At 41.0% G+C, this 26,221-nt stretch overlaps 1 protein-coding gene across 1 annotated transcript in view; it reads left to right on the top strand.

The window, feature by feature from the left end:
• Positions 1-2,570: 2,570 nt before the first annotated feature.
• DLGAP2 (DLG associated protein 2) overlaps positions 2,571-26,221 on the top strand; it is a 427,755-nt gene continuing 404,104 nt past the window's right edge. The window contains exon 1 of the mRNA XM_068396649.1: positions 2,571-2,637. The gene's annotated coding sequence lies outside the window, so the exon portion shown is untranslated. The remainder of the gene's footprint in view (positions 2,638-26,221) is intronic.

Genomic DNA, 26,221 nt, shown 5'->3' with positions numbered 1-26,221 from the left:
CTGCTTGTGAATTGGGGTAAGGCAAGCTGATACTTTGGTTCAAGTCCTACTTTGTTCCCTCAAATAGCCCTCCCTGGAGCAAACAGGCTGGTTTTGAGACTACTTCAAGGAAGAGGGATTTCTACTTAAGGAAGCAATTTACTTACTGAAAGGTCTTGTGTAGATGAAAAGAGATGAGAAAGGATGGTATTTAGCTGGTACAGCTGAGCATGCAGGAATTCGGCAGTACGAAATGTCCACCCATGTGCCTCAGCTTGGCGTGCCTCCTGGTGAGGGGGTTTCTGTAGGAAGGGAGCTGTAACATCAAGTACCTTAACTTGAGGGTGGTGGGAGCTGCTTAAACAGGGTTGCAACAGACTGAAGTAAGATTGGCACACATGTTGGAAGTAGGTGGCTGTGAACCTAATGCAGGTTTTCCTTCTTCTGTCAAATTTTGTGGACCTTCAGGAGTGGCTATGGGTGACCTGTGAGGTCCTATGGCATGTCTAGGGAAGGAAGCACTGATTTGGCAGCCTCCAGAAGCACCAGCAGTTACAGACCTACGTCTCTCCAGGACAAATGTTTGCGTGCATGTGTGTGTGAAAGAGTGAGCTAGAAGGAATTTGAGAAAAATAAGCTACCTAGCAAGTCAAACACGTTTATAAGATGTATATATGGCAATGGGATAAAGCCCCAAATGTGACCATAAGTTGTATTTGCAACAGAGCAGTTTCCTGATAAGCTGTTGGGGGGATCTGCTGAGACGTATCTCTGGGGATCTGACTCGATTACCCTGTGCCTGACATCCGCCGCTTAAACCCAATTTGTTTTCCCTTTTATCCACAAGCTTAATTTTAGAATGATGCCAGAACAAGTTAATTATTTTTGTAAGAGCTTACATTTAAATGCTGTGCCTTCAGGAGAGTTTAGAAGAGTTGGGGTGGGGGGAGCTGTTCTTATCCCTGTCAATTCTACCGACAGCTTTTTGTCCAGGACAGCTTTCTGACCACAGACTGACTCTTCAAATTATAACGGCAATAAAAGCACAGTTTTGCAATGGCTCTGCCTCTGCATGTGCACATTCAGGAGGAAGCATAATACAGCAAGTTTCTTAAGACTTCAATTTGTTGTGCTGGAGGACACACAAGCCAAGATGTTCATCCCCCTGGGGTTACTGGAGCGTGTATTGGAAAAGTCCTGCAGGGAGGGATGCGGACGTACGGTGCTGCTGCAGGGGCCGTATGTGTCTGACTCTTAGCGGTCTCATCACTAGCTATTAACCTGGGCCAAACAGCAATAGCAACCTTTGTGAAAAATAAAAATGCTCTATTCCCTAAAGTATTTTCCTTCCTGAATTTCCAAAACTTAATGCAAGCTGTGGTAGTGCTTAGGGTTTTCTTAGAGGTTAGAAGCCTGGCATTTCCAGGCAGTGGTTATGCTGGCCTCCTGTCTGTAGAAACTAACTGGTTTTTTTTTTAAATTTTCAGACCTTAAAGGGTGCATGTTGACCTCCAAGAGAAAATTTAAAGATGCCATCTCAGAGCATGATTTTTAATTGGCTTTTTCTGAGAAATAGCAAAGGAAAAGCCACGAAACTTTAAGGTACAGTTTTACCGACGCTGATAGCATTGTAAAGGGTGTAAATTATAGATTTAAAAGTCAGATTAAAATAAGGTCTTGGGTGATTCAAGTACAGGTTGCTGCTGGTAGGAGCACCAAAGCTGGTCGTCTGCGCCAAAACAGGTGACTTCAATGTGTAAATCCATGAAGAAGGGTGAAGTTCTGCCTGTAAGAAAGGTCCAGTGGTGCTGGGAGGCTTCTGCAGCATTTCTTGTTGGCTGCCATCAGCATCTCAGCATGGTGGACGTGGTGAATGACAAATTTGGGATCTTCTCTGTCCCTGGTCCCTTGAGTTTCCTACTCAAGCTTCTGGGGTTTTGTGTTGTCTGCTGGAACTGGCTGTGTGAGGAGGGAAATGCTGTGCTTTGGGATTTGGTCCTGAGTGATTTATGAAAAGCTAGATCTCATAACCCCAGGGCCACATGTGCAAAATCAGGAACAGCAGCGTCATTGACTGAGAACATACTGTCTTTCTAAGTTGAGCATGTTTAATTACGGTCTTATGTTCTTTACTCAACTTTTTAATATTGTTGTCTATGGGAGAGGGTGAAACTAACTTTACAGGCAGATAGTAAGCAGCTAATTTTGTAAGATTCTTCTCTGCGTGTGTTTCCTAATGAGTGGGGTTCACATTTGCATTGCATGATAGCTAATTTGGATGCAGTATGAGAGCACAAAGCTTGATCAGATATGCGCTCTAGCAGTCGTCTGCTCTTCTTCATATGATGTTAAAATATATATAGAATCATAGAATCATAGAACTGTTTTGGTTGGAAAGGACCTTTAAGATCATCAAGTCCAACGTAACCTAGCACTGCCAAGTCCACCACTAAACCATGTCCCGGAGCACCACATCTACATGTCTTTTAAATACCTCCAGGGATGATGACTCCACCACTTCCCTGGGCAGCCTGTTCCAGTGCTTGATATATGTATGTTACATAAATATATGTACATTAATGTCTGTTTCTTTGTTGCAACAGGTTCTGCCTGGCATACTGCAGAAGCATTGCTGTATTTTACCTGACAGGAACACAGGTAAAGTTTTTTCTTAATGAGTTAATATTGTAATATGATTTGGAAAAATGCAAACACAGATTGGATAATATAGAGAAGTCTTGTTTGCTATTTACAGTTACTGAAGTTCTCTTCTAAGGAGTGACAGCTTGGGACTTCTGTTTAAATTACCTGCTTTCATGTGAAGATTTTGTTTATTCTGTTAACTTTCTGGAGCTGTCGCTGTTGTAAAGACTGCTACCAGGTCTTGCTTATGAAGGTATTTCTATGAACTTTGGAAGCGTCTCTATTGTTAATTTTAAGGTTACAATTTTGACAAGAAAAGGGGTATAACACTGGAGTCTGCAGTCTGGTCCTGTTGATTCACAAAGGTGCTAAGCAGTAAGTCTTATGTGTAGCTCGGACTGCAGAGAAATGCTTGCTTTATGCTTATTCTTCACAGACTAGAGGAGTAGACTAAAGGAGTAGAAAGGAGTATCACTAATGATGCCTTGCTATTGTGCAGGAGGAGACTTTAAGTAATACTTTTGTGACCAGAACAAATCGATTGATGAGAATGATAACATGGATGAGAAGAAAGTGATGATTTAATTTTACATTCTTTTATTACAGAAAAAACTATTTCTTTTAAAATATGTTTTAAAATCCTTTTTATAATTTTATAAATTGGGTGAAAGTGACTGCAGACGCAATTGTGAGTTTGGTTTAACAGACTAATTTCAAAGAAATAGGAGGAAAAATATAGCTTATTTTTGATATCTTCTTAATAGAACATATGTGATTGATTGCTTGCAGCTCTTAAGGCTTCATTCCCCCTTCCCCCAATAGCCACCATTAAAATAAACTGGTTTGTTCCTTGGCTTGCTATTGGTTGTATTTCAGAGTTTGCACTGAGGGTAATTGCGTAGAGAACTTGACAACTGTGTTGAACTGTAGTGTGACTTGTGGTTACCTGCAACTGCTCAAATGAAATTTAAAATCTCATTTCAATTTCATCTGTGAACATGGCAGAAGTACTACAGTAAGACAGTTAATAGTAAAACTCTTCTAGCAAGAATTTGAAAGTTTATAATTAGTGAACAGGTTGCAGACAGACTTTGGCCCTTGTATTTATTTCATGCTTTCCTGAAAACTGGACTAAGGAATCGTGGTATAATGACCTCAGCCAGTCTTTGCTAATATCCTGTGCCAATTATCTTTTTTTTTTCTTTTATTTATAATATATGAAAATAACCGTAACTTCTATTGCTTCTGTGTGACTGCTGCAGTAAGTATTTTTATGCCTACCTATCATATAGTTGGGAGTTGCCAGCAGGTGCCAAGTGAATTATGTCTGTGTTCCATTTTACCCATTTCTCCCGTTTATGGTGTTTATTTAAATACTGGGCAGAGAGAAGGAGAAGAAGAGTTCAGACGGGACACGGGGGATTTTTCAGCTTCTTTCTGGAGGAAAAGAACGACTGAATTTTTGAGTTTGATTCATTGAGCCTATTAGAGATAGCTGAACCATTTTCTTGTTTGATTATGTCTGAATCAACTAGTCCAAACTAAGAAGATTACATTCATTAACTTTGTGTAAATGTGGAACATGCTATTTGCGTTCAAATGTATATATCGTATATAATCTTGTCCAACTCTGTTCTCTTTAAGTGAGCGCAGAGAAATTGCGTGATTGCAAGCTGTAGGTCTGTGTCTGTGTTCAGCTGCTGACAATTGGAGGAATTTAGCAATGATGTGCAGACTTCCGTGTTGTTCCTAATAAAAAGGAGGAAAGGATAAAGAGAGATGGACTAGGGGGAGGGAGGGGAGAAGAAAGAGAGGAAGAAGCATAAAGTGAGACCTCCAAAACCATTATGGAAGAACACAGATGCTGTAGGGAGTAGGGCTGGGTGAAAGCGAGGGATGCAGTAGTAGTTTCCCCACTTGTTTATATCCATTCACCAGTTCAGGCATGGCCAGCTTAGGGATCTTGAGCTCCTCATTGAAGAGTGTCCCCATGACCAGCCTCTTTCATGTTGTTAGCACAGGACCTGCATCCCAGAGAAAGAAACGAGTCCTTGGGAACGATGGAGCCAGTGCTGCCAGGCCATCCTTCCATCTGTCTGCCCTTCAGACCTACCCTAACCTTGATTCTTGGGGAATATATGCAATTTGCCTTAAAAGTAGTATGGCCCCGAATTGCCTGTACCTCATAAAATTACATGTCCCACTATATGTCCCATGTAACTTCCTACACTGTGTTAAGAGTTTGAAGTGGTAACACTTACTCTGTCAGTATTGATATTCACAGCTATGCATGGAAAGAAAAGTACATGGGAGCAATGACCTTCCCCTGGTGATGATGTGTTAGTACTTTACCATGAACTTTTATTCTCAGTGCTTATAACTTGGCTATAAAAACATCTCCTGCAGAGCCTTTCAAAAGGGAGGATAAAAAAAGTAATTCAGCCATGCCAGAGCAATGCAGTTTTGGAAGAAGACAAGTATTTAACAAGATTAGGTGTTTCAAAGGTTAGAGAACGATTCATTTTTCAAACATGTAAAACATTTACAAAATCTCAATCTCTAAATAAAACACTGAATGCTGCTAGTGGGATACTTGCATTAAGCTTTTCTAATAAACAGTGATGTTTCATTTCTTAAGTGTTAATGTATTTGTGGCTTTCTATTATCATAAAAATATTTTCATTACTAAATTGAAAGTTCATATAGCATACACTGGCATCATACATGTTCATTACTGTGTTAGCTGGTATCCAGAACCTGTATTTGTCACATACTGTGTGCCTCAAGAAGCAAAAGATCCCAGACCAGACACCTTTATTCTACACTTCCTTCTTATATGCCATAAGCATACTATAAAACCAGTATTGATGTCCCTTCTCATCAGTTTCTTTCTGTCTCCTGTAACTTAACCAGCCAGCAACAACTGGGATGCATTAGCAGTTATAAAGTTAATTGGAAGAAAAGCAGTTACATTCTCTGTACAGGTGTTACTAACAAGATCATAAGGGGAAACAGTGTGAAGGTACTAATGACCTGGTGGGGAGCAGCTTGCTTATTTTCTTCAATTATAACCCTCTCTCTCTCAAGCTCCAGCTGGGAGGAGTAACCCACCCCTTTTGATGGACACCTGGACCCTCCGTGTACGCATGCAGCCAACTCTAATTCCCTTTATAAATATTTCCTAGCAATGATCCATCCCCTGCTAAAAAGGGCAAGAAGGAGGACCCGGGTAACTATAGACCGGTCAGCCTCACCTCCATCCCCGGAAAGGTGATGGAACAACTTGTTCTTGGTGCTGTCTCTAGGCACTTCAAGGATAGGGGGATCATTAGGGGCACTCAGCACGGCTTCACCAAGGGGAAGTCATGCTTAACCAACTTGATAGCCTTTTATGAGGACGTAACCCGGTGGATAGATGATGGTAAAGCTGTGGATGTGGTCTATCTCGATTTCAGTAAAGCGTTTGACATGGTCTCCCACAGCATCCTTGCAGCTAAGCTGAGGAAGTGTGGTCTGGATGATCGGGTAGTGAGGTGGATTGTGAACTGGCTGAAGGAAAGAAGCCAGAGAGAGGTGGTCAATGGGACAGAGTCCAGTTGGAGGCCTGTGTCTAGCAGAGTCCCTCAAGGGTCGGTACTGGGACCAGTTCTATTCAATATATTCATTAATGACTTGGATGAGGGAATAGAGTGCGCTGTCAGCAAGTTCGCTGATGGCACAAAACTGGGAGGAGTGGCTGACACACCGGAAGGCTGCGCAGCCATTCAGAGGGACCTGGAGAGGCTGGAGAGTTGGGTGGGGAGAAATTTAATGAAATATAACAAGGGCAAGTGTAGAGTCCTGCATCTGGGCAAGAACAACCCCATGTACCAGTACAAGTTGGGGACAGAGCTGTTGGAGAGCAGCGTAGGGGAAAGGGACCTGGGGGTCCTAGTGGACAACAGGATGACCATGAGCCAGCAGTGTGCCCTTGTGGCCAAGAAGCCAGTGGCATCCTGGGGTGTATAAGAAGGGGTGTGGTCAGCAGGTCGAGAGAGGTTCTCCTCCCCCTCTACTCTGCCCTGGTGAGGCCGCATCTGGAGTATTGTGTCCAGTTCTAGGCCCCTCAGTTCAAGAAGGACAGGGAACTGCTAGAGAGAGTCCAGCGCAGAGCCACAAAGATGATTAAGGGAGTGGAACATCTCCCTTATGAGGAGAGGCTGAGGGAGCTGGGTCTCTTTAGCTTAGAGAAGAGGAGACTGAGGGGTGACCTCATTAATGTTTATAAATATGTAAAGGGCAAGTGTCAAGAGGATGGAGCCAGGCTCTTCTCAGTGACATCCCTTGACAGGACAAGGGGCAATGGGTGCAAGCTGGAACACAGGAGGTTCCACTTAAATATGAGGAAAAACGTCTTTACGGTGAGGGTGACCGAACACTGGAACAGGCTGCCCAGAGAGGTTGTGGAGTCTCCTTCTCTGGAGACATTCAAAACCCGCCTGGACGCGTTCCTGTGTGATATGATCTAGGCAATCCTGCTCCGGCAGGGGGATTGGACTAGATGATCTTTCGAGGTCCCTTCCAATCCCTAACATTCTGTGATTCTGTGATTCTGTGTAACGGGGACTCTTCAGCCAAGTCAGAAGTCCCTCTCGTTACTGCACCGTCACTTCTGTAAACCTTAGACAGATGCTAAGGCTATCCTGCCCCCTTCTCTTCCCCCTCAGCAAGGTTCTTAGTTACGATAATGGTTTAGAGAGCTGTCCATACAGTATGAGCACTACACTCAGTTTCTATCGAAATGAAGATAGCCATTAAATATGTTTTGGCATTCACAGAATCACAGAATGTTAGGGATTGGAAGGGACCTCGAAAGATCATCTAGTCCAATCCCCCTGCCGGGGCAGTATTGCCTAGACCATATCACACAGGAACGCATCCAGGCGGGTTTTGAATGTCTCCAGAGAAGGAGACTCCACAACCTCTCTGGGCAGCCTGTTCCAGTGTTCAGTCACCCTTACAGTAAAGAAGTTTTTCCTCAAATTTAAGTGGAACCTCCTGTGTTCCAGCTTGCACCCATTGCCCCTTGTCCTGTCAAGGGATGTCACTGAGAAGAGCCTGGCTCCATCCTCTTGACACTTGCCCTTTACATATTTATAAACATTAATGAGGTCACCCCTCAGTCTCCTCTTCTCTAAGCTAAAGAGACCCAGCTCCCTCAGCCTCTCCTCATAAGGGAGATGTTCCACTCCCTTAATCATCTTTGTGGCTCTGCGCTGGACTCTCTCTAGCAGTTCCCTGTCCTTCTTGAACTGAGGGGCCCAGAACTGGACACAATACTCCAGATGCGGCCTCACCAGGGCAGAGTAGAGGGGGAGGAGAACCTCTCTCGACCTGCTGACCACACCCCTTCTTATACACCCCAGGATGCCACTGGCCTTCTTGGCCACAAGGGCACACTGCTGGCTCATGGTCATCCTGTTGTCCACTAGGACCCCCAGGTCCCTTTCCCCTACGCTGCTCTCCAACAGCTCTGCCCCCAACTTGTACTGGTACATGGGGTTGTTCTTGCCCAGATGCAGGACTCTACACTTGCCCTTGTTATATTTCATTAAATTTCTCCCCGCCCAACTCTCCAGCCTGTCCAGGTCTCTCTGAATGGCTGCGCAGCCTTCCGGCATCTCAGCCACTCCTCCCAGTTTTGTGTCATCAGCGAACTTGCTGACAGTGCACTCTAATCCCTCATCCAAGTCATTAATGAATATATTGAATAGAACTGGTCCTAGAACCGACCCTTGCGGAACTCCGCTAGACACAGACCTCCAACTGGACTCTGTCCCGCTGACCACTACTCTCTGGCTTCTTTCCTTCAGCCAGTTCACAATCCACCTCACTACCCGATCATCCAGACCACACTTCCCCAGTTTAGCTGCGAGGATGCTGTGGGAGACCGTGTCAAACGCTTTACTGAAATCGAGATAGACCACATCCACAGCTTTACCATCATCTATCCACCGGGTAACATCCTCATAAAAGGCTATGAAGTTGGTTGAGCAAGACTTCCCGTTGGTGAAGCCATGCTGAGTGCCCCTAATGATCCCCCTATCCTTGATGTGCCTAGAGACAGCACCAAGAACAAGTTGCTCCATCACCTTTCCGGGGATGGAGGTGAGGCTGACTGGTCTATAGTTACCCGGGTCCTCCTTCCTGCCCTTTTTGAAGACTGGAGTGACATTCGCTTTCCTCCAGTCCTCAGGCACCTCTCCCGTTGCCCACGACTTAGCAAAGATGATGCAGAGTGGCCTAGCAATGACTTCCGCCAGCTCCCTCAGCACCCGCGGGTGCATCCCATCAGGGCCCATGGATTTATGGACGTCCAGGTTGCTTAATTGGTCCCTGACCCAGCCCTCATCAACCAAGACAGATTCCTCCTCTATCCTGACTTCTTCTGAGGCCGCAGGGGTCCAGGGCTCCTCAGGACAGCCTCCAACAGTATAGACAGAGGCAAAGAAGGCATTCAGTAACTCCGCCTTCTTTTTATCCTCTGTCTCCAGGACCCCCACCTCATTCATCAGTGGGCCTACATTGCCTCTAGTGTTGGCTTTACCTGCAATGTATTTGAAGAAGCCCTTTCTGTTGTCCTTGACCTCTCTTGCAAGGTTTAATTCCAAGGAGGCCTAAATTCCTAAACAAAATTAAAAATTGAGGGGTAGGAATGCAGCTTTGAAACAGAGAAGTCAATGTACCCTGATGTGGGTTGCTTTTTATTTAAATTTATGTATTTTTGAAATTTATTTCCAGTCTTGCTTGAAATGGAGCTCTTCAGGCAATACATGTGGGTTGTTTAGCTGTAGATAATTTCATGCAAATAAAAAGAGGAAATATATCTGAAAGCTTATGCTTTTGTGTATGCTGTGTTTAAGCAGTCTTTAGACCAGCGAATTATTTGAAGTTTGATTTTTGTTTTTCCCAGAGCTCCCTGTATCGTGATCTAGCACAGTAAATGATCCTCAAGGTGAGCACAAATGCACTTGGTGCAGTAAAACGTGAGTTATCAATGGGACTCATTAACAGAAGTTGCTCTGTGTGATTTTTACCATTGCTGCAGCTGTTAAATGGACATTCTTGCACTGCAGAGATGCTGATAGCTGTGTGCTTTGTCTGCCGTTGTTGTGCCCTTGATACGCAATTATTAGTTTCCTGTCATGGAAGGAAATTGCACAAACAGCATCTGTACTATCCTTTTCCGCCATAGCTGTGAGTTTAATACATTGTGGACTGCAAATTTGGGCTCATTTTTTCCACTGAAGATCCCAAAGGAAGGAACGAATCAGTAGGCACTAATAGCTTCTTGGCTGATTCGTTCTTTGGTGCTTTAAGCTTGAATTTCCCCTCTCATAGTGAGGGAGAACATAGGTACAATAAAGAGCATCCACACCTATCTGGCTGATGTGATTCTGATAAATAGCTCTTTTAAACTTTAAACAACAGTCTTTAAAAAAAAAAAGGGAAAGAAAAAAGATTTATTCTATCTTAAGTTTCTTCATCATCCATTTTCAGGTCAGCTCTTGTGTGCTGATATTGAACTTACACAAGATGTTAAATCCTTCGTTATAATAATTCTCCTTTGTCCACTGCATTGGCTAAAATTACATTGAAAAAAAGTGTGAACCAATGTTCTGCTTTCTGCAAAGAATTAATAATATCTGCTTGAGAGAGTGGTAGCTGCTTTATATACAAAAGCAGGAGTTTAATAATAACCAGTCTCTTCACTGGGTAAAGTATAGTTCAAGACAGTAATGCTTCATCCTTTGCTTGTTTGCTTTTCTTCCTCGTACTTGAAGAGCAAATATTGAACAGGAGAAAAATCTAAGATGGTATTAAAAAGAATTCCTGCATTAAACTGTACTAAATTGGATAAAGAAGTTAACATTGCTTTTTTTTCTCCTTAACGACATCTACAATGGTGTTGCCTCAGTAACTTTTAAAATAAAAGGAGTGTGGATTGGTTCTCAAAACCAATGTTTTTTATAACTAACAAATATGTTACTAACTGCTAGTTAACTTTTTTCATATGCAATTTTTATTCAAATGCAACGGATGTTTGTAAGAAGAGCCATCCAAATGACTGGGCTCACAATGCGTATGTATGAACTGTACAGCAGCCAGTTTGGCTTCACAGGAGGAATTACAGGCCAGTGTTCAGGAGCCAAAGTCCTGTTACAAAATAACACCATCTTCACCAGCATATCATCTTCCATCTTAACATTTTGAAGGCCTTAATTAATTGTGATGAATTTTTGTCTTGTGCTGTTGAGATAAAGAAATTTTATTCCTAGGTTTTATAGAAGAGAAAGTTGGATTATCAGCTGGTGCAATGCAAGAATATTCACACGGGTTATGTATCATTCTCTTTAGAAGTTCTTTGCTTAAACTGAGACTGTCCTTTTACTTTCAAGATGTAGCTATAGATTTTTAGACAGTTCCTGCAGATTTCACCTGCTGCCTGCTTGCTGAGTTCAACACGAGCATTCTCATTCAGCTGTTCAGCTGCAGGCTGCCTGCTGGTACTTTCTAGCCCGGTTTCCATGGAAATGGAAATTAGAAGGGTGAAAATAAAGCAAGAGTAAGTATTTTCTTAATCTTCTAGTTAATCTGGAAGTTCTCATACCTTGGTATCAAGGTTGTTTTGCTTTTAGTTAGCTAGCCATATGATGCCAACTTTTGAAAAATAAAAAATTAAAACCTGTCATTAGAGCTGTTACGAGCAATACCTGTTACCGTAACTCTGTAGAGGTCTTGGGGATCACCAGTAAAGGATGAAGAAGGGAGAACTGAACTGGACTATGCAAGGATAAACTGATGAAAGCGTGTGAGGCAATACCCAGTGGCAGGGGTGATAACCTGTGACAGAACTTCTTGTCAGACGTAGCTTACATTGTGAAAAATGTTGACAGTAGTTAATTGAATAGTGCCACGTGAACCTGGGGGAGGAAAACAATCTAGTTTGGAGAAGATCTAATTTAAATGCTCCGGACTGAAAGTGAAACAAAGGATATAATCTAGTGCAATTAGAACATAATTTAGGACTCTCATGTTGCCCTGGAGATTCCTGCTCCCTTCTTTTCCTCCATGTTACTGACACTACCATGTCAGGACTGTGGAGCAGTCGCCGTGCAGATGGCTGTGTGGTGAGGTAAAATTTCTACCTATTGCAAGCAGCATATTCTTATACACACTCTTTTGCCCTTTCCCCAGTGGCTGAAGCCCAGCCACAGCTTTGTGTTAGCCTATCTTTGCAAAGAGAAGGTCCGGGATCTCTAGGCCAGACCTCAGTTTCTTTTATTTTGGCCAGAAGTGACCAGTCAAGTTAGTGCGGAGTCAGGAGCGGGGAGGGAGCAGGCCTGTGCTGTGCCCCAAGGAGGAGCAGCTATACCCACCTCTTCCCTGGCGGATGCTTGTGTGGCCTTTCCAGGCCTTTTATTCAGCTTCCTCGACCTCACCACTGAAAACTTTTCCCCGATACATACCTGAGCGTTCCTTGCTGCAGCTTAAGCTCATTAACTTGTGTGGACAATGGGTGCCTTCTGTTTCTCAGCTCCTTGCAGATACCTTTTATATACCTGAAGACTGTTTATCCTGTCTTCCCTCACGCTAGATTTTGTCGTCTATAACAAATTCCACTTCTCTCCTTTTTAATGTATGTTGCACTAGCGTACATCTAAACATGACATGTTTTGATTGTAACTCATTGAAATAGAAACATTTTTTTAGCCCCGGGATTTGTTTAGAAGAGAATGCATGGTGTAGTTGTTCTCTTAACATAACATGACAGTTCCCTAAACATGGCGTCATCTTTGATTAGCTAATGTCTAATGTCCCACTTTCACAGTACAGAAACTCTCATATACTTTTGTCTGTGACCTTTCTTCTTCCAGAAGACTTGGTTGACTTGGGTGAGTGTGTTAACACTGGCTATAGACTTGAAAGAGAAGGGCTTTTTTGTTTACTTGTTTTTCTTTAGTACTAGTTCAATTCTGGAAAGGTGATCTGATAGTAGGAATGAACGTAATTTAAATAGTTAACAACAAAGAGGTTTGAGTAAAGATACCACAAACTTTTATTTTAATATTCCTGAGTGGGTGGGTTTTCACTTCTTGATTTCCTGATTCTCATGCCCTCACCACAGCCTACAAAGTGAATATAAGCCTATTACCCAAATTTTGGTTTTCATCAGTGTTTTTCTCTAGCTTTTCTCATACCTACGGAAGATCAGCAGCACAGGGAGTATAGCCATAAGGGACCAGGGCATTGGTTCCACTTCTCCCAGGGATTCAGAATTTGGGTAAGGCACAACTGGCACTGAAAAGCAGGTAGTTTGCAGTGATGTTAAGAGGAAACCTGCAGACTGTGGAAGAAATTATCTTCTAAACTTAGTTTGCATCCTTTGGGTCATTTTAGACACAGTACTGCTAGATGTCTATTTAGAATTAGTAACTATACACTTTCAGTCTCAAACCAGACAGAAGACTGCCTTGTCTGACTGGATTTTTATATAACTAGGACTGTCCAGCTGAATCCACTAAAATCTGGTCTCTATGTGGTGCGAAAGTATATAGGGAGTTTGGAGTAGACTCAGACTTCAAAGGGGTCAGGTCTATTATCTCAAGATCAATAAGTCCTCAGACTTCAGTATCAAGACTTCCAGGTATAGAGCTAATTAACACATATTAGTCCACTTAAAATAATTGGACCGGCCAAGAGACTCTGGATATATGTGAGCATAAAACTGCTTTAAGACTCCAGCTGGTGCAGATCTCTGTGCCATTCTGCTTATGGAGTAAAAAGCACAGTCACAGCACAGTGCACTGGTGCTTCAGCCTCTGCACAGTGTCCTAGCTGGCTGCCAGCATAGTGTTTGGAGTTCAAGGTCCTCCAGTACAACTAGCTCCTCCCAAGAGATGTTTTTCCCCTCTGATTACTGTTATGAGAAGTCACAGTTGTGCTTCACCCAAAACTATGTAGTCTTAAAAGCAAAAAACTGAGAAAGAGATTTCACTGATGTTTACACGCCACGTTAAATGTTCCAGGATCCATAAAATGTGCTCCCCTGAAAGGCGACTAGCCCCTGTGCTCTCAGGACTGGATATAAACTGTTTGCTGTAAAATAGCACTTTCACAACAGTCTCACCCTCATATGTGAGGGGAGCAGAGGCTGAAGAAGGGGCTCTAACTCAGTGAAGCTTAATTCTAGAGGCAGAAATGTGAGTATGTGTGTTTGCAGTCTCTTTGCCTAACATCATAAGAGCCCTGGTGCCTGAAGGTGTGTAGGAAGGAAATTCTCTCCAGAAAACAGCATCTCTTGCAAGAAAGCTTACTTGACCTTTATTTCTGAAATGTTTTGTAAAGCACTCCCAATGTGTACAGCTCAGCTACTGAAGGAAGAGAGAAGTGCACACCAGTAGCAGCAGAAACCGCAGGCAGCTCTGATAACTGGTCATGCTAGTAATGTGACTAAGTATTGCTAAATGAGAAGAGTATGTAGAATGACTGATTTCTATATGCCAGAGTTTAGGATTTTTATTTTTTACCGCTTTCAGCTATTTGTGAAATGATTGCCCAGGCAGTGTGTAAATCACGTGGACTGAGGGGGTGTGTATGTGTGTGTGAGCGTACTATATACAGGCAGTCTCCTGCAGAGGAACATAGTTTGAAGTCCGCTGCCAAAATATACGACTTGGCCAACACAGTGCACTGTGTGGGTAGAGTTAAAGAGCATGTAATTGAGCAGAGAAATCGAAAGATAGACATTTCCACTCATACAGTGAGTAAGGTAAAATGTTAGTACTGTTTCCTAGAACAACTACCAGTCAATGGCGAGGAGCACAGGGAATTCACATAGGTCTCAGAGGAATATAGCTGTAATGCTGGAGGAGTCTTGGGTTCATTGGTTTCACCTGGGTACGGTAGACCACACTGATATTTCATTACCACTAGAGGAATTTGATTGTAGGCCAAAAGAAACTATTCCCTCACCTTTTAAAGGTCTCAGGGGTGCCTACACAGAAGTATCTGCGTTCCCCAGTTCAGTAGTGTCTTGCCTGTCTCAAACTACTTTGAGGCAACTCGGAGGCAAGGACAGATCTCTTGGCTGGTATGCGTTAATTGTACGTAATGCAGTTGTGTAAAGTATAGAAGTAATAGATATGTTTTATTTGCTACCGGTTTCTTAATGTGTTGATTATATTCCTTTTTCCCTTAAATTGCAATTCAACGGTTTAAGTAGGTTGTTATCCTAAAAATATATCCTTTCATAATCTGGGAAGACTCCCAGTCCTGAGAGAAATAAGCAATGGAAACAGCATTGGAAGTGACCATCAGTCTTTTCTCCCAGGTTCACTTCAGTTGTATCGTAATCCTCAATTTTGTGGAAGGTCTTCAAGGTTTTGAAGAGCAAAACATTTTTTTTCAGCAGATGTGGGAATAATGGATTTTGTCATAAAAGCTTTCTTGCAAAAAGAATGTAAGTTAGAACAAATAAGGACTAGAATTCATACTGCTAACTTCTAAAAAGAAATATATTTCAAGAAACTCTTGTTTGCTTTATTTTGGAGTTTGCTTTATTTTGTCCTTCTCCACCCCCCCCCCCCCTCCCCCACCATCCCTTTTTACGAGAAGAGTGGGAGAGTATGGGGAATTGGGTTCTGTATCTAAGATGCTCACAATGTTAGATAACTTTTGTCTTCATAAGATGCCTGAACAATGTTTGTCTGCTCTAAGGCATGCTGCTTAATTTGGACTAGTCTGCCACACGTTTGGACTTGTATTTAACTCCCTAGGATTGAATAACAGATTTAAAAGGTGTAGCATACAAGCCTCTCCACGATTAAAACCATGAGAGCTCTCTTTTCTTCCAGCTGTGCATTTTCCAGAAAAGGTCATCCCACTTCCACTGACATACTGGTGGAGACTTCTTCCAGATGTATCTTTTTTCTTTCAGCTGACTTTATTAATGTACAATTTTTCCTGTCCTTCCTATTTCTTGTATGAACTGGTGGGGTGGGAGTACTGAAACATACATTTTGTTATCAAAACATTTGAACTGTTCATGCTTTCCATTTAAAGATAAGCTACAGTGATATTCTCTGTGCTTATAATGCTTTTTCTGTGCTAGAATGATTTTATTTGTGGTAATGCTGTATGACATGATCCTCCTGTCTTTTGGGATACTGCACCATAATAGGCACTATAAATAACAGCTGCTAATGTCTACAATCGTGCACAACAGGCAGTAATTTAACCACTTGTCTCCTTTCTGTCACGATGGGAAATATCAAACACTTCTGCACCAATAACGTGTATGATCCCCAAAGCTGTTAGTGGTGCTTATTGTAGAAGCACATTACCAGAGGCAGTGCTGCACCTTCTGCGCCTGAGATTAAGCGGTAGCAAATGCTTCCATGCATGTAGTTTAGTCGTCTCAGTATGACTCTGCATTGGGTAAGACACCAGCTGTATCTCCAGAGAATCTCTCCCAAACTGTTAGCCGAGAGGAGTGATGCTGATAAGCAGGGGAAAGCAGAGGAAGAGCCTCGGAACAGCCAAAACTGTCCTGTTAGATTATCCTGCTTGGGGCAAAGGTCATTGGAGCAGGGAAGGGGCAGAGAAGGTGAAGATGTTTCACCATAAAGGAAGGCGATATTTCAGTATACCTCCGTGGAAGTAATTCTACAAGAATAAATGCATGTTGTTACTTGTAGATTATATCAATTTTATTGAAATATGTTGGTTTGCTAGGCTTAGGTAGTTGAGTGCTCAAGTGAGGACGCGTGAATTTGTAGTTAACCAAGGCTGCTGTCCCAGGGTCTACCAGGTCTTATCTGGGGACAGCTTAAAATCAGGGAAGAAGTAAGGGGTAAGAGTACAGTCCCAGAGAAACTACGAGAAGCATAACTCACAACTGTGCTTATCTGCCAGCAAACCCCAGGGATGAATCATCTGAAGATTTTCAGTGGTATATATAGGAGACCTAAACTTACCAAAGAATAACGATGGCATGACAAAAAGCCATGGGGGCATTTGCAGTCTTTCTTACCTTATATAATGGCTTCTTGAATGTCCTTTATAAACTGAGGGCTGATCCTCTGTACTGTACCATTAAAACTTCTTGTGAGCCAGAAGCCTCCATGCTGAACATGGGCAGAACAATGCTGGAGGCTTCAGCTGACAGAAGTTTAATTCATGAACCACCTTCACAAATATATTTGGAAATTGTGAGTCACAGAAATCAGCCCACAAGGCATAAGAAATTACATCATGGTTAAGCTGTAGGTGATTATAAATGTAAGGGATAAGATATCACATTCCCCTTCAGGGAAAGGGAAGTATATTTTGAAAATGCTTCAGTACTTTTTGCTCCCCTGCTCATTTGGAGGGCAGTTGGAGGAAGCAATATGAAATTGAAAAGCCTGAAGAGGAAGGACCAGCATGGCGTGGACTGTTACTAATGTGTGGTAAAGGAAGTGTCCTTTCTTTTGGTGCCATAAAGACTTAGAAATCATGTACAGTCATGCGCACCTTTGCATTAGGACTAGTGATCCATGTTTCATATACCTGAGTATAAGTCTTGCTGATGTATTCTATTTGCACTAAATATATATCTATATATATATATAATGATTCTTGAAAAAGGATCATTAGAATTTGTTGCCCAGTGCTGAAATTTTCTAACTCTCTCCTGTTTCTATGGAAACTGTAATAGTAAAAAGACACAGTAAACAAATGCACTGTATTATAAGCTTCCTCTTTAGCAGTACATTGATTTTATTAGTATCTGTCCAAATCAGTCTGGTGACAGGTATTGTGCATTTGACCATCTGAACAGAAACATATCTATTTCATTTTCACTGAAGACTTAGCTTCTAGCTTTGAGGGCTCTTACTTTGCTCTTTAATCACTTTCCTAACCCAGTGGTGTTGTGGTATGTGCCAGTGGTTAGTACATTACTGCCAGTAATACTTGCTTAGCTCAGAGGAGAGTAGTGAGTGCTTAGTAATGTTTACAAAGTGCTTCAGAAATAGGAAAATCTTAAAGTGCAGAAGCACACTTGTTGCTAGCTACAGCAATAAGTAAAAACTTGTTTTGCCTGTGATTCTTTTGAATGTGCTTAGGTGGCATGGTCTTCCAGGGGCATGGCTGGAAATTCATAGCCTGCCGTCTAAGAATAAAGAATATGCCTTTCGTGGAACAAATTACATCTCACACAGTGGAGTGTCATCTTCTGGAGCAATGCACAATTGCTGTCCTTGAAGTATTTTGTGCAGCAATGAGAGCTCTATGTGTTCTGGACTGCCAAATGCTGCAAAGACGGCGAGGAGGCTGAGCTCCACTTACCCCTGCTCTGCCTGGCAGGACTGGCAGGTTGCAGGCAGGAGCACGCCATGCAGCCCCTGCAGCGCTGAGGACCATGTGCCCTGCAGGCACGTGTGCTGGACTGGGGAGCTTGAGTCGAGGAGGCAAACTTCGTACTCACTGGTGATAAAACGAAATTCCTGCACGATTACTGATCTTGCCTTCTCTTTTAGAAATGAACCTTCCTTCCGTGAAACCAGTTTCAAGATGACTTACTTCTGCTGAAGGGGGTGGTCAGGTTTTCAAAGATTAAAACTGGATAAATTGTTCAAGTGGCTCAGTGGCTGATATGCCTGAGCTGTACTTCTGGAGTGGTTTATGGGGAGTGAAAAAGTCAAAGCTCAAATAGTCAAAGTTAGGATGAGAGTAGCCTGCTTGGTTTTGGTGTGGTGAGGAGATTGCTAGCACTCAGGTTACTGGGAATTTACTCTGAACTCTTCCTCTGAGCTGCAGGACGTCAATGAGGCAGTCACCTTTACTTTGTAATGTTAAACACAGTTCAGCAACTTATAGAGAACTACTGTACAATAAGCAAGATACTTTGCTTTTTCTTTGTTATTGACAAATTACGTTGCTTATTTCATTGAAGACCTGCTTTGTTAAGTATTTAACAAGATCAGTTGATAGCTTTATTTAATGGTAGTCACTTTTAAAAATGCTCTAGAGAAATTGATTGGGATAGAGGGGCTAATGAAGGAAAGATTGATATGGAGAAATGCAAGTCATTGCTCAAAGCCTTGCTGTTCTGGTAGCGGTGGTGGGAAACACCAAAACCCCAATTTGTAGGTTTTTCTTTTCAGATTCTTTAGCAGTATTCTGAATATTGTTGTTGCTACGGGGAATGAGATAATCTATCTGACTTGGAAACATTTTGGATTTTGGATACAATGGCAACGAGTGATGCTCCTCAAAGGCACAAAATACTTTAATGTCCAATAAGAGGTAGGCTGTTGGATGGTGCTTAAGGTATCTATTTCTGTCTGTGCAAACACAGGTGCCTTGGCATCATCCAAATGAGACAGCTTCTTTAGGCAGGCCATCAGATTTGACAGAGACTCTTCAGATACTTTCTAACACTTCAGAGAGACTGGCTCTGTGAGGGAACCTCCCTTGCTGACACAAGCTTCTTCATAACTATGAACTCAAGGTGCTAATGAAGTACATCAGCCTGCATAGGCAGAGAAGATGGTTTTAAAGGAGATAATCGTATTTTATTTTGCATGTTTTTTCCTGGGGGGCAGATTGTAAGCCTTCAATATGATTGTCTTCCCATTTCTTGTGTTAACTTTAAAGAAAATAGATTGCACCATCCATCATTCAACATATAAAGGGGGCTTATAAGAAAGACAGAGAAAGACTTTTTACCGAGGCCTGTAGTGACAGGGCAAGGGGCAATGGTTTTAAACTGAAAGAGAATAGGTTTAGATTGGACATAAGGAAGAAATTTTTTACAATGAGTGTGGTGAGACACTGGAAGAAGAGAAGTTGTGGATGCTCCATCATTGGAAGTGTTCAAAGACAGGTTGGATGGGGCTTTGAGCAACCTGATCTAGTGAAAGATGTCCCTGCCCATGGCAGGGGGGTTGGCCTAGACGATCTTTGAAGGTCCCTTCCAATCCAAACCATTCTATGATTCTATGATTTTTTTGTTTTGGTTGGACTTCATGTTATTGGAATTAAAATTCAAGAAAGGGTAAACTTTGAGATAGACTTGATTGCTTGTCCTTTTAATTGGTGTGAGATTCACCTTCATAGTGAAAGGCAGATTTTGGCCTTAAAGTGGACATCTTCAAAATCTTAACCTTGTAGCCATGAAGATACTACTCTGTTGGAAATTATTACAAGTAATAGTTGCTGGGCTGCATTCGTTGTTTTCTGCTGCAGCTGGTGTCTTACTTGTTTGCTCAAGTAATTTATGTGTGGGGAGGCTGTAGTCGTCTTTCTTCTTTTGAAACTCTACCATTTAAGTCCTTGTGGAAGACATCCTATGCCATTTCATTATTTCTTTTTTGTTGAGCTCCAACTCAAGAGCATCACAGATCACAGATATATTCTCTGATGTTTTGTGTTTTCCTTTTCCTTAGGGCCTTTAATAACTCAGCATAGTCAGTAACTCCAGTCTTCCTCCCTTGCTGGTAGTTCTTTTCATCCTTTTTTTTTTAATTTGGCAGCTTTATCACTTTATTAGATATTTTGCCAGTTTTCATGCCTAATGTTTTGCCTATATCCCTATAGGATTTTATGCACTTCTTATTGTCTCTCTAGTTTTTCTGCCTTTCTTTTTGATCTTCTAATTTTGTTCTTTATAACTTACCTGAATTTTTCTTTCTCTCTTTTTTTTTTTAAATCATGTAAGAAACACTTCCTAGGTTGATATTCACTATACTTACACTTGAGTAATGTAGTCTTTTGGGCTAGGAGATTCTTAGTTATTTGACATTGTGTAATGCTCAGCTGATTTCTCTGAAAAAAATCTTTTAGCATGTCGTCATGCAAGTTATTGACAAATTACTCTCAACAGTAAACTGCAGAGCATCCTTAACTGTCACTGACATCTTTGCTTGGCATTTTAGAAGACATATGGCTTCCTATAAAACTATGTTGTTATTTAACTTGAATTTTGTTGCCTTCCTGTTGGATCTTTTGACTAAGGTATAAATACTGTACCATAAATATTTCTTTTCCCATTCAAGGAATCTGATGTTAGCCAAGGTTTAACCTTGAGCATTCTAGGAGAACCTGGGAGGTTTAGCTTGCAGTACAAATATTTTGGTGTTTCATTCCTCTCTACTTCCTTCTGGCATTGGGCACGTGTGCACAGCACATTAATTCTTGAATTTTGTCTCTCAGGCCATATGAGTAGTGTGGGATGCAGTGCCAAGAGTCAGCTCATTTTGCAACAGAAACTAAGATATGGGTTTTTCTTTTGTTGTTGCTGGGGGTGGTTTTTTGGGGGTTTTGTGGGTGGGCAATAAAGTTAAGGATGGAATTTGCATCCATTCTTTTAACCTCACTGTCTTTTCTATTTGCACCCTGGCCAGCCAGGATGAAGGCAGGGCAGTCATACCACAGTGCTGTTGCTCTTCAGACTGAATTTCCAGATTCCCCCAAGCAGCATGTCTTATCTAACACAATTGATTCCTATTGCCAGGGATTTGTTGTTCAGAAATATTCTTCCTTTCCAAGTATCTTGGACTGACATTTCCTAAGTTCCTGAATGAAGATAAGGCTTGTCCATAATTTAGGCTCTCTGATACGGCTTTGTAGTATCTCTCTCTGTGTCTTCACGAGCATGTTCTGTACTGCAACATTTGATATCTTCCTTGTGGACAGTAACTTTTAACACAATCTGCCTATATGCACAATTTCTCATGGAATTGATGACTAATTCTGTGTACAGTTTAATGAAATAATTTAATGAAATAAGGGAGAATGTGATATATGCAAGAGTTCTGCCTAAAGGCATTGTTGTTTAATCCAGTACAAAACTGCATTTTTCATTGTAATTGTGTCTATCATCTGATTTGATGGCCACGGGTTTTTCACATGCTTTTCAATTTTAACTCATTCAAATAATCACAGAAGACCTCTAGGTGTGGAGGAGGATTTGAACAGATCATATAGTCTCTTCCCCTGGTCCAGCGCAAGCTCTGTTCGTGCCTGCCAGGAGGTCATTCCTGATGGTTGTACAGCCTGTGACAGGTTCCACAACTTTCTGAAGCAATGTAGGTCTATTTTTGATTCGTCTTACTGCTAGATATTGTGAAAAATATTTCAAACTAAATGTTGCAACTTTAAATTTAACTATTATTGTTCAGTCCACCACGGACATGGAGAATAGATGATTGCCATCTCTTTTCACAATGGCATTTTGTGTATCTGGAAACTATTGCCCTTGATTTGAGATTTCTCTTTTCCAGGAAAAAAATGTTGAAATAGTTTCTTGGCCCTTGACCATTTTTTCTAAACCTCTTGGGAAAAGGTAAATCTTGCCTTGTACTCTTTCTTTCAAAGTCCTTTCTTCAAGTGTGCATTGAAATATCCTCTGTCACAGGTACCGAAACATGATCAGAGTTCATAGATCACAAGAGTATTTGTCATGTATTTTTTATGCTCAAATTAAAACTCTTTGTTTTTTAAATTTTATTAAACATTTGCCTCTGTTTCTGATATTAGTTGAAAAGCAGATGACATAGGCCAACACAGCAGCCCCACAGAATTAATCTTCCTTAAGCTGTGTGAATTGAAAGCAAAACAAGGAAGTCCTCGTTTAAAAGCTCAGTTTTAAGAAGTCAGTTACATATTCAGTTATGGATTGTTTCCCAATTAAATAGGAATTAGGGCATGATAACTTCTTCATTATCAAATATACCTTTTCTTCATTCTTTCCTTCCCCCAGCCCTCCATCTGTGGTAAACAAGCACTTTTTAAAAAGTATTCTTATTCCTGTAGATCTCCGTATCCATAGTATCTAGTTCATTCCATTGAATTAGTTTACAAGTGATCTTTGCAGAAAGGCAAGAAAAACATTTAGCCTCTTCTCATCAATTTCAGCCTTGGAATTTTTAACATGAAGGGTTCATTTATGTTATAGTTATTGACTTTGGGATGCACAGATAATACTGAAAGTTCAGCAGTCAATGAATAAATGATAGTAAATAATGAGCTGACTGACTGCAGTGACCCTTGACTATTTCTGCATGTCATATTGGCATATTTTTATAAAACAACTTCCATACCAGTGATAATCCTTGTTTTTGTTACTTGAGTGTTCTTAATTGAATATGTTCACATTCATGTAGAAGTTTAATGACTTGGTTTTGTTATGTTATACAAAATATACAAATTCAGTTAGGCATAATGCTGCAATGATGATTTTGAACATTATTTTATGCAAATGAATTAAAGGACATATATGCATATAGTAAAGGCTGCATAATTGCCTTCCATTTAGCTTTTTTTTTTTCCCTGCAGATGTCTTAGTATTAAAACCTCATCAGCTTTTTTTCAGCCGGTGTGCTAGTTGTTAGTTTTTTTGAAATGAAGGAGCCTGAAGAAACTATAGCCGAATTACAACTTCTTAAGGTCTTTGGAAGTATTTACTTCACTTTTTTTTTTTTTTTTAAATTCTCTATTGAATTTTAGGTCTGACTATTGGTTTGCAATCCAAAAATAGGTTTATCTTTGGTCTGGGATGTTCACTAGTGCTTCTGGGGAATCTGTTAAGGTAATCTTTTAGGTTTCGACGAGTTTACCTTTGCTCAGGATCACCTTGGCTTGATTTACAAATGCAAAGATTATTTCCAAATACAGCTGTGAAGATTAAAATTATATGGAACTGGCTCCTGGGCTTTCTGTCATCACAGATAGAAAAGTTTCTGTAGGCCTGACTCCTTCCTTGATGAGGACCTGATACAGCAAAGCACTTAAAAGTTTGTTCCCTCAAGAGCACCAGGGAGTAATATAGTTGGTAGAACAAAATATAATGGACGATTTTAGATAAATTAAGAACAAAAAAACTTTAGCAGAGGAATAAACCCATTGTAGTTGAAGAAGTTACAGTAGTGATGATAAAAGAAAGATTAGAGGGTTTCAAAAATATTTTATTCTGTATTTGACTTTTCAGGTTGGAGGCCTTGTATTATGCAAGTCAATTAGACTTTCTGTGCCAGTGGTTTCTAGGAATAATGTTAGTGTCTGTAGAGTCAGGTCATTTACATCCAAGAGCCTGAAAAGAATTGTTTGAGAAGTTTTCTGGTTCATGGTTAATACTAGAATAATTCAAGGATAACTGAGAAATCTCCGTAAGTGTGTCAGTATTATAGCAGTATTCAAAGTAACAACCAGGATGACTCCAGAACTAAATTAGTTTCATTTGATATAAAAACGAAGTCCTGTCTCATGTTTTCTGTTAGTAAACAGTTACAGCTTTAGACTCTGTAATAGGTTTTCACATGTTTTTAAGAAAATTGGTCTTGCCAACAGATTTTTTCTTCAAGGTTTCAGTTAATTTCAACCTAATTGTATAGAATGCGGTAAGCTGTTCAACTTGATGCAGATGATTTTAAAACCATCGCTGTATTATAGCAGAACACAGACTTAATGGGCTGGACACTGGTTGAAAGAGATCTCCAAAGGTTGTTGTGACAGCAGTGAAACAGAGCTGGTTTTGGAATGGCTGTGCAACAAGTGGCACCAGGTTCAACCCTATTCAGCACTAAACTGGAGGTTAATATGAAAAAATCTTATAAAACTTGTGTCTGAAACAAACAATTGGAACACCATGAATAGAGCGGATAGTTGTATAAATCAATCTCTTTTGTGTCTAGTAAGCTGGACACCTTCCGACAAAATTGTTTTGATTTAGGGGAAGATGAAAAGGCCCATTGAGACTGAGAAAGGAAGGTCACAGTACTAGAATAGCAAAGAATATGTTCTTGGAAGTTTCAGCTTTTCTGTTCTGTGGTGCTGGACAAGGGACGCAACATATTGTTTTAAGATAATGCTGGGAGTTGAAGGGCCAACTTACTGATATGGTGTTTAAATAGAGGACTAGTGAACAGGAAGAGGGATTCGGCTTTATAAATGCTGTTCTTGAAACTGATATTAGAACATTAAAGTTTTCTTGCTTGCATTTTTTAAGTGATCTTGGAAAAACAGATGGGCATGCAGAAAAGAGGAAAAGCCCTTTAAGATCTGGGTAAAATGCCTCACAGTCAGACTTAGAGCTTGATCTTTGGCTTTTCAGAAGTGAAGGTGTATTTTTGGTTGAACCAGATGAGCATCACTCCAGAGTGAAAGCATCATCTAATACAAGGTTCTTCAAAGTATCTGAGAAAAGTGGAACAAGAACCCAGACTGCATATAAAGCAAATTTTTTCCATGGTGAGAATGGTGATGGAAATGGCCAGTGGAACATCCACTTCCCATGGCAAATTCTTCATCTCTGAATAGCTCCCGCTCAGGTTTGTTTTGTCTCATACCTGTCACACAAGAGGAATTTTGGGTTGACCCTTTTAGCTCAGAGAGGCCAGGCTCATCAAGTCCGAGGTGTATTTCTAGAATATGCATGAGACATGCACTATGATACCTAGCTCAATGATAACCCTTCTGAACACCAGGCTCCTTAGCCTTTCTGGCCTTGGTTTATGGGAATTTGCAGGGTACTTGTCATTCAAATACCTTGCTAAGACGCTTCAGGTAAATCTTCATCTGTGGCGCTTTACTTATTTACTTGCGCAGCTGGGTGCATGCACTGATTGACTTTAAGACTGTAATTGCTCTTTGCCAATTTTGCTAAATATAAAACTAGATATTAGCTGTAGTGAGGTAAGCACTAAATTTTAAAAATACTGAATTCTCTTTCCCCTCTCTTTGTTATGCCATCTACACCAATTTTTTTTCATTTTTTTTTTGTGTGTAATTTTTCTGTGAATGCTTTGAGCATTGGTGTTTCAGTGGCCAAGATGTAGATGCTACTGCCAATAACACCACTACATAGATCTGATGTGTGCCACTTTAAAAGGTTGTAATTTAGACAACGAAGTTGACTGGAGTTCTTGTGTAAAATGGAGATATCTGTGGAGAAATGGAGACTAAACTCGATGATTTAATGATCCTTTCCAGCGCTCTGTGAAACAATGAACTGTATGTGAGTTGCTTTTCTGGTAATTAAGAGCTTCAGGAGCAGGCCAAAATGCTTTCTTCATCACACCCTGCTACCTGTACAATGTAGCCTGCATATTTTCCTGAAAATTACACTTAAATTACTATCTTATTCCCAGCTGACTGTAACTTCAGAGCTTTTAACTTTTATCTTAATGTTATCATGGATGGATCTTTCTGTCTCTAAAGTGATCATTAGTTATGCAGATGAACAAGCTGAAGAGCAGTTTCATAGCAGTACCTCTGAATGAACCTGGATGTTAAGTACAATGCAGAATAACAGGATGTCAAACTCGTGTCTTGCCAAGAAGTGCACCCATCCACTAGAGCCATCTTCCCCCACTTCCAGTGATCCTGTATCACAAAATACTCAAAAACTTTTCTAATCGAGTTTTGCACACAAGTAAATACATGCGCTGTGTCCTAAAGCATCTAATTGCTGAATTCAAAGTAAAATTTTAAATGTATGTAAATATTACACACTTACGATGTGTATGGTGAATGCAACTTGCATGGGATTAAGTGCTGAGGTATGTTTCTCAAA

The sequence above is a fragment of the Nyctibius grandis genome, chromosome 1 (assembly GCF_013368605.1).
Source record: "Nyctibius grandis isolate bNycGra1 chromosome 1, bNycGra1.pri, whole genome shotgun sequence".
Classification (NCBI taxonomy): Eukaryota; Metazoa; Chordata; class Aves; order Nyctibiiformes; family Nyctibiidae; genus Nyctibius; species Nyctibius grandis.
Note: the sequence above shows the minus strand (reverse complement) of the source record. Positions and strands in the feature narration are given on the sequence as shown.